Here is a 9,037-nt window from a genome sequence, read left to right as displayed (position 1 = left end):
CATAAGGTCCTTTAAATAGGGCACAAGCCCAAAGATTTAGGGTTTCTGCCAACAGCGCGGAGTCGTCGAGTCGACTCACTGACTCGTCGAGTCCACTCATTAATCCGAGTCATCAGCCGCGGTCCTACTCGACGAGTTTAGGCGTCAACTCGTCGAGTCCCTCTTTTTAACACAAAAATAAATACTTAAATTATGATACCTGGAATTTCGGATGTTACAAAAACAACAACTTTATAAAAAATCTACAATTTTTTCAAAAAAATACAATTTTTTTTAAAAAGCGCATTTTTTCAAAAAAAAAAAAAAACTACAATCTCTTTAAAAAAACTATATTTTAAAAAAATACAATTTTTTTAAAAAAACTACATTTTTTTAAAAGGTAAGTTTTTAAAAATCAATAAATTAAAAAAAAACTAGAATATTTAAACAAAACTCTAATTTTTTTAACAAAAAAAAATCAAAGTTTTAGGTGTATATATGCATATTTTTTCAAATGCATATATGCATATTTCTTATACTATAATATTCGTAAGTAAGTAATAAAAAATCTCATTTTTATTAATCAATCTATAAATATAATACTACAACTGTTTTATTCGATACAAAATAAAATATAAAAAATAAAAAAACTACAAAAATTCACAGTGTTATCATTTCTTCATATCAAGATTTCCATATTTTCTTCAATTTATCATTTTTCACTTCTTCAATATTTTTCACAAATTCTTCAAAATCTACAAGAAAATTGAAAAAAAAAATTGATTAATGCAAGAACACTCACAAAAATGCGCATGTATATATCATGTAAGATTCACATGTGATTCATATGTAAATTACATGTGAATCACATGTAATTTATATGTGAATTACATGTTATTTACATGTGAATCACATGTAATTCATATGATTGACTTGTAATTTACATGTGAATCACATTTAAATTCATATGTGATTTATATGTGAATTACAAGTGAATAATATGTGAATTACATGTGAATCACATGTAATTCATATGTGAATTACATGTTATTTACATGTAAATCACATGTAATTCTTATGTGATTCACTTGTGATCTACATGTGAATCACATGTAATTCGTATGTGAATAACTTGTGATTCATATGTAACTCATATGTGATTCACTTGTGATTTACATGTGAATTACATGTGAATCATATGTAATTCATATGTAAATCACTTGTGATTTACTTGTGAATTACATCTGATTTACATGTAAATATGTGATTTACATGTGGATTACATGTGTATCATATGTGAATTACACGTGATTTACATTTAAATTACATATAATTCGTACGTGATTCACTTGTGAATTACATGTGATTTATATGTGAACTACATGTGATTCATATATGAATTACTTGTGAAGTACATGTCATTCATATGTGAATCCAACTCAACTGCATGAACAAGTAGCACAAGTAAGCAAGTGAGTGAATATTATAAGCAACTTTTTATTGCAAAATGTTTTTCTAATCTTTTTTTTTTTTGAATAATAAATTTGGCATAAAAACTAAAAAAAATACCTCAACTTTTAAAAATGGAATGCATCCATGGAGAAACATGGGAAGTAGCCCAACACCAAGACGAGTTACAACTCCCTAAACTGGAAATGTATGTATTTTTATTCCAATTCCAAATTGAAAAAAAAAAAGAAAAGAAAAGAAAAAAGATTGCAAAAGTTCTTACTGTTGTTCCAGATGATGTCATTTTTTCATGGTATGAAGAGATGCGCATAAATCCAGATATTATTCCAGAATGATAAGAACTTGCTAAATATCCATGATCAACATTTTAATAATTGCTTGAATCTATTACATCAAAAAACCAAAGCAAGATCAGATTTTGTTGGACAACATAGTATTTGAGTTTCTTTATACTCTGCAAAGCCATCAAATGAATACATGCATGTTTTTACTGGATGCAGTTTAAAATCATATTTCGGTGCACATATATGGCTCTCTCCTCCTACATTTCTCAAAATATAACCAAAAAAAATTGTTTGGAATCCTAAACTGGAATTGGTTCATCATTCATGAAGTCAAAGTGAAGTTAACATGTAATATTTCTCATTGAGGCATTTCATCGAACATGTTGAGTGCAAACAAATATCTATATTTTTCTATAACACAGGCGTCTATTTTTATACCTACAATCAACATAAGGATTTAAGTCTTTTTAAAAAACATATTGACTAAACAGGTTCAACTTAACGATTAGGCAAAAACTATTCATAAAGGTCAAACAAAGGTCAGGATGAATAATAGAAAAGATGATACCTAAATTTTTATCAGCATATACCAAATTTAGAGTGAGATCGAACTTCATCCATAGGGCATTTATTCATGAACAAAAACTAGACTAAACCATCAACGATTGGGGAAAAAATGTCTAAAAACTGTTGAAAGATCCATATGACCAAATACAGTGAACATGTAATAAGCAACTCTAATGACAATTGAACAATGAAAATAAGCTACATGAACATAGAAGACCAACAAAACCCCCAGAAAACACCAAAATCACTAATAAATAAAAACAACATGAAATTAATGGAATCATGCCAAGAAAAATTACATGTAACTGAAATCACTGTATGTCTAAAGTAAAACCCCCAAAGAAACTCAAAATCAAAATCAATAGCCTTAGGAACTAATGTTATAACCAAGAAACTAACATAATCACTTACTCTAAGTTTCTTAAATATAAAGGAACGTGATATCTCATAGCCTAAGGAGGCTATGAGATTAACTAAATTGTCATAAACAATCCATGTTTGCTTGGATAACATAATGAAGTACAAAATTTTGGAAATAGATTTTACCTCCATTTAGATAATGAGAGAGTCCGGGATCAAAACTATGATGGTGAATAGGGATGAAATTTGCAGAAATAATGGAGAGGAGAGTTGTTGAGGTGATCTGGTAATGCCTCTCTAAACTCGACGATCTTTTGCGCCATATACTTCACATCTTATGGTAAATAACCAACCCAGCGGTAGATTAGGGAGGGTTGTGGGATTAAGATTTAGAGACCGGTAAATCCATCAAAACGCGAATCAGTCGTCGGAATAACGCGGAGATGCCAATCACTCATCGGAGATGTAGTCTGTCGTCGATCTTTATCATATGTGTTTGTTGAGTTCGATCTTTAATGGAGATCGATTTTAATAAGACGTGAGTACTCCGTTGATCCCCAATCGAACATTTTAGGTCTTCGACGATCACTGTTGTAATCGTAGATGATCACGAACGGGATCAATCTCTTGGATCGTGGATTTGTCTTTGATGATTTGGAGATTAATAACAGTTGATTGGTAGCAGTTGATGATTACATAGATAGATGAAAAGGATGACGGGAGAGAGAGAGAGAGAGAGAGAGAGAGAGAGAGAGAGAGAGAGAGAGAGAGAGAGAGAGAGAGAGAGAGAGAGAGAGAGAGAGGATATTTACATTAATGTGAATTATTTTTTATTTTTGATTTAATTATTTGCTATTCCAAATTTACCCTTATTATATATGGTTAAAATCCTAAAATGTCATTACATTAATTCATATTTACAAAAATGTCACGATCAATCCAAACCGTTCAATAATTCAATCCAACGTTCCATCTTTAGTTCTAGGAAAACTATAGGTTCTCAAATGATCCTTCATCTCTCTCTCTTTCTAAAACCGGCCGGTTCAATCCGGTTCAGAAATCAATATAAAACCGGTGATAGTTGAACCGCTCCCTCCTCCGGTTCCCGGTCCAACCGGCCGGTTCAAACCGGTTTTTAAAACATTGCCAGGTACCCGATATTGGAAACACTACCTGCCGGTTCCAGTTCCAACATTTTAGGAACTGCCGATTCCGGTTTCAGTCCGATTCCTGATAATTAGGATGGGTATCCGCCTAAATTCATCCCTAACGTTTTCTTCTTATATTTTTTGAATATTTTTTAATTTAATATACAATAATGATGTAGTAATGACGTCATCCGTTTTTTTGGATTGACCCGACCGGTTGAACCATGGAACCGGTATGGCCGCCGGTTTGATGTCCAGTCCGATTTTCAAAACCGTGATTAGAAAAACATTTTGAAATTTTAACTAATATTGGAACGTTTTTATTAGTTCGACTATGAGGTATGGTGCCGTGTTTTAGCCAAAGTCATCAAAAAGTTTACCAACTCAAAATTTTCACTTTGCCACCTTTGAAACTGTATGGTAGGAGTGGGAAAAATGTTTGAGAGAGAGAGAGAGAGAGAGAGAGAGAGAGAGAGAGAGAGAGAGAGAGAGAGAGAGAGAGAGAGAGAGAGAGAGAGAGAGAGAGAGAGAGAGAGAGAGTATGTCGCGAAACCGCACTCAAGACCACAAGGTGGGGGGTGGGGGTATTCCTCCCTGCCATTGTCGCAAGCCACATAAACATAACAAACCGTATCTGCTCCTCTAAACCTTATGTATCACATAATATAAAATTATAAAAAAAAAATGACTTTGCCTTGTTTCCTCTGGGTAAGTCAAAATTGTGTCTCCGGGTCTCCTCTGCAAAACTCTGAAACTGACCCAAATTTCGAGAATGTTTGTTTCTATTTTAGGAAAGTATTTCGGTTCCCCCACAAAGGTTCACGTGAATGACACATGTCCGCGTTTATACATCCGTCAAGGTTAGGAGAATTTGTTTATAAGATTGTTTTAGTGAAAATTGAATTTTGAAAAGAAATTAAATTCTTTTTGACATATTTGCTTAGTTTGTAAATAATGATGATGTAATTTTTTTTTTGGAGTTTTTGTGTATTGTTTGATTGATAAATATTTATAAAGTTTTTTTTTCTTTTATTTTTAATAATTTTATGTTCGCATATAGGGTAATCCAAATCGGTTTGAGGCCAGAGGGAAAAATGAAAATGAGGTCTGTCAAAATATAAAAACTATTGTCAAATAACTAAAATTATCAATGATGTATGAAATAATAAAATCCACTAATTCATTAAAACTAATATTTATTGTAAAATAAATAAAATTACTAATACGATAGCATATAATTGTAATGAGAATGTGAAATATCGATGTTATTTTTCAGTTTTCTATTAAGACTTGGAGTTCCCATCATAAATATAACCATTACTTCGCTTTCAGTTTACCTGTATTCTTAAAAAGATGATTTTTTTTTTACATTAAGAGTTTTAAAAAATAATATAAAACAAATAACATCAATCACAAACATGAAATAAAGAAGTTCTTTGAAGTTTTGAAGATGTAAAAAATTAATGAATAATCATCATGGGACAAAACAACAGTTATAAAGTTATAATGAACACTTAAAATTTGATTATACATGCGAAAAATTAAGTAACATAGAGAAATTACAATCGATTTTATGTTTGCAAGAGGTGAAATATTTCATAGTGAATGAGGAATTGTTTCTAAAATCTCAAATCTTGTTTTTTGACTTTTGAGAATTAAGAAACGCAAAGCAAAGAAACAAATATACAAAAATATTCAAAAAAATCCTTCACGCGTGCAAAATCAACAACACTTGCAGAGATCCGCAATCAACCTAAAGAGTCACCTAAAGAGGCAGGTATTGATTCTCATGGGGATATTTGTTTTGTTTATAAAAAATACTTATGATGACTTCTTGATGCACTGCTCAGCACACACACAACACTTGTTTTTCCGTAATTATTTGTTTTTTAGAAGACTTGTGACTTAAATACTGTTATGCGTATGCTGTGCGACACATCAGTGGACATTCCTCTTCAACATAGATTTGTTTTATTTTTTTGCACATGTTTATTATTTTAATAATATTATGAAAGATATTATAAACAATTCGAGTGTATTTTATATAATTTCAAAACCGTTTGGTAAATTTCATATAAATATTTTTTTGTGTTACATTGTCTATAACCAAATATTACTAAATTATAAAGTTAATCACTAAAATTACCAAATTTATTGAAGTTCACCGGAAAAATAACCACACTCTTCAAAAATTTAACAAAAATGGACATGTCTTTCACTAAATTAACAATTTTAATTATTGTTATTTAGAAATTATTATGTTTAATTATTTCATATAAACGTTTTTAAAAATCATATCATCACAATGATCTTTATATTTGATATGCATATGATTAAATTAAATAAAATTTTGATTTAATTTGTTTTTAACTATTATATAGTCAGTTTCAGTTTATTATGACAGTCTGCAGACGTTAAATAACAAACAAACTTCTTATTACAGGCTGCAACCATTTGCTTTACCTCTTCTTTTGCATAGGGCCGTAGATGTGGTCCGCAAAATTCAGACATTTTCGCTTCGAAAAAACAAATAACTTCTTAATGTTCTCCAACTTTCCGTCAAGTTATTACTTTTTTTTTTAAAAAAAAAATTGTAACACCCATATTTTTAATACAAAGTATATTCAATTTCTTATAGCAAATCTGGTATACATTGGTGTCATAAATTAGTACAAGTAGTTATCAAGATGATCATACAACAATTTCATGTAAGAATCCAAGTCGGGCGCTACCAACTCTACTTCTTTCTACAAGTCTATCTAAACCTAAAACACACACACACATAACAAAAATGTAAGCTACAACAAGCTTAGTGAGTAACCTATACAATAATATAAAAATTAGGTATACAACTAAATATAGCATCATATTCTCAACCATACTATCCTAATGTGTTTTCCAACCATTCAATATACAAGCGGACCCGGACCAACATGTAGGGCAAGTTGGGCGATGACCCAAGGCCTCGTAACCAATTGGGCCCCAAATTTGGGTAAGTTAGAGTGTATACATATAATATATTGTGTAAATTAGATATAATTCTTCTTTTGGCTTAAGACCCCTGCCACTCTTTTAAGAGAACCCGCGTTTTAATCCTCCCGTTGGCATTTTTTCATCGATATAGATAGCTTTCTTTGTTTATAAGTTTACTTTTTACTTCAAACATAAGTTTCAGTTTAGTGTAGCTTTATAGATTCTATTGCTTTTACAAAGATTTTGTGCGTCCAAATCTAAGCATCTCCATTTTATTTTGTCAAAACTATATATATATATATATATATATATATATATATATATATATATATATATATATATATATATATATATTCGCCACATCATCCAACATGATCTTTGTAGTCAACATCAACGCTTGCAATATTCGCCACATCAGATTGTAAACCCTTTATCGGTATGCATTCAAATTTACATCACAATGTAATTAATTGGTAACTAAATCAGTTCAAACTTCAAAGAGTTTGAATTAGTTAAAAAGAAATCACGAAACTTACTTGTTAACTTCACTAAGAGATGATTGTAATTTTACCAAGTGGGTCATTAGTTCTTTTGCAGCACCTGCATCCACATTCTTTAGAACACAATATTAAATTAAAATTATTATTTAAAACAATATTGGGGATTAAATAACTATTATAAAAATTAAAAAACCTCTTAATTGTATGGATTGTAATAATGGTGTCCAAATTTGACCATTGTTGGTTCACAATGTCTTCAATAGTGACAAGTTTTCCACTAATGAGGCTGTCTTTGTTTTTATAAGCAAGAATAGACATCCAAGCTAAAACAGCCAATATTCCAACCTTTTCAAGTTTATGGTTTGATTTTATAATAAAATAGAATTGAAAGTGAAAGATTTTCGAAAATGTGTATTTAGTTATTTATTTTAGAAAATTTTACTAGTTCCGAAACTTACTTCACCACAAATAGAACACGGTCCAACATCCATAATGTTTGTGACAAGTTCCTTGGTTCTAATAGTTTCTAGAGAAGGAAAATGGTTACCCATCATGGTGAACAAAAAGCTCATACATGTTTCGACGTGAAATCCATTGGTAGCTTTATTGCAACAACTATCACATTGAGAGAAACATCATTCAATGTGAAATATTTACATGGAAACCATAGTCATGTTCCTCAAACCATGTACCAAATCAGCCACCATTGCTAAGTTGCATAAGAGAAGCTAATATGATATACATCATAATCAATGACATAGGTTCATTGTGTTTGATAATTCAGAATTATGGGACAATTTTTAGTCAAGGGTAAAATAGGAAACTAACCATTCAAATAGGATTTTGTATAAGAAAAAGATTCCAATAATTTTAATATTTATAGGATAGTTGTTAAATGTTTTTAATTAAGTCTTTTAGCTTTGAATTAACGAAAACCTTGCAGCCAAAGTAATTTCCTAAAAATGTTTCTCCTCCTCTGTTTCGATGTTGCCCTGTTTTCATCTATTTCTTTTTCTGTTTCTATTCTGCACAATGAATTAAGCCATGTTCTGATTTCCTATTCAATTCCCTTCTTTGCTTGAGATACTCTAACAAAATCAAGTGAATTAATTCTTGTATAAAGTTCATTTTTTGAAAAATTCTTTTTTACATATTAGTTTTGAAATATATGGAAAGTTTTTGTAAATTTGAAAAGAAAAATTATATTTCTTTAAATTATTTATTTTTCAAAAATGAATATGCATATTCATAATATACTTATTTTATGCATATGCATATACTTATTCTTATACATACGCATATGCATATTCATATGTATATATTTATGATTATGAATATGCATATACTTATCTATATGCATATATATTCTTATGCATATGCATATGTTTATTCATATGCATATGAATATACATATGTCATATACTTATTCTTTTGCATATATATATGCATATACATAAGATCATATGTACTTAATTGCCTTATGAATATACTTATTCTTATGCATATGCAAATACTTATGAATATGCGTATGCATATATTTATGAATATGCATATTTCATATCCTTATTCTTCTGTATATGCATATACAAAAGCATAATTAGATTTATTTAATGGTCATATACATATACTTATTCTTATTATTATGCATATGCATATGCATATGTATATATATATATATATGCTTATTCTTGTACATATTCATATACTTATTCATATGGATATGCATATACTTATTTATATGCATATAAATATATTT

This window comes from Lactuca virosa, chromosome 7, assembly GCF_052849685.1.
Source record: "Lactuca virosa cultivar CGN04683 chromosome 7, Lactuca_virosa_CGN04683_v6, whole genome shotgun sequence".
NCBI lineage: Eukaryota > Viridiplantae > Streptophyta > Magnoliopsida > Asterales > Asteraceae > Lactuca > Lactuca virosa.
The sequence above is the reverse complement of the archived record's forward strand: the minus strand, read 5'-3'. Positions refer to the sequence as shown.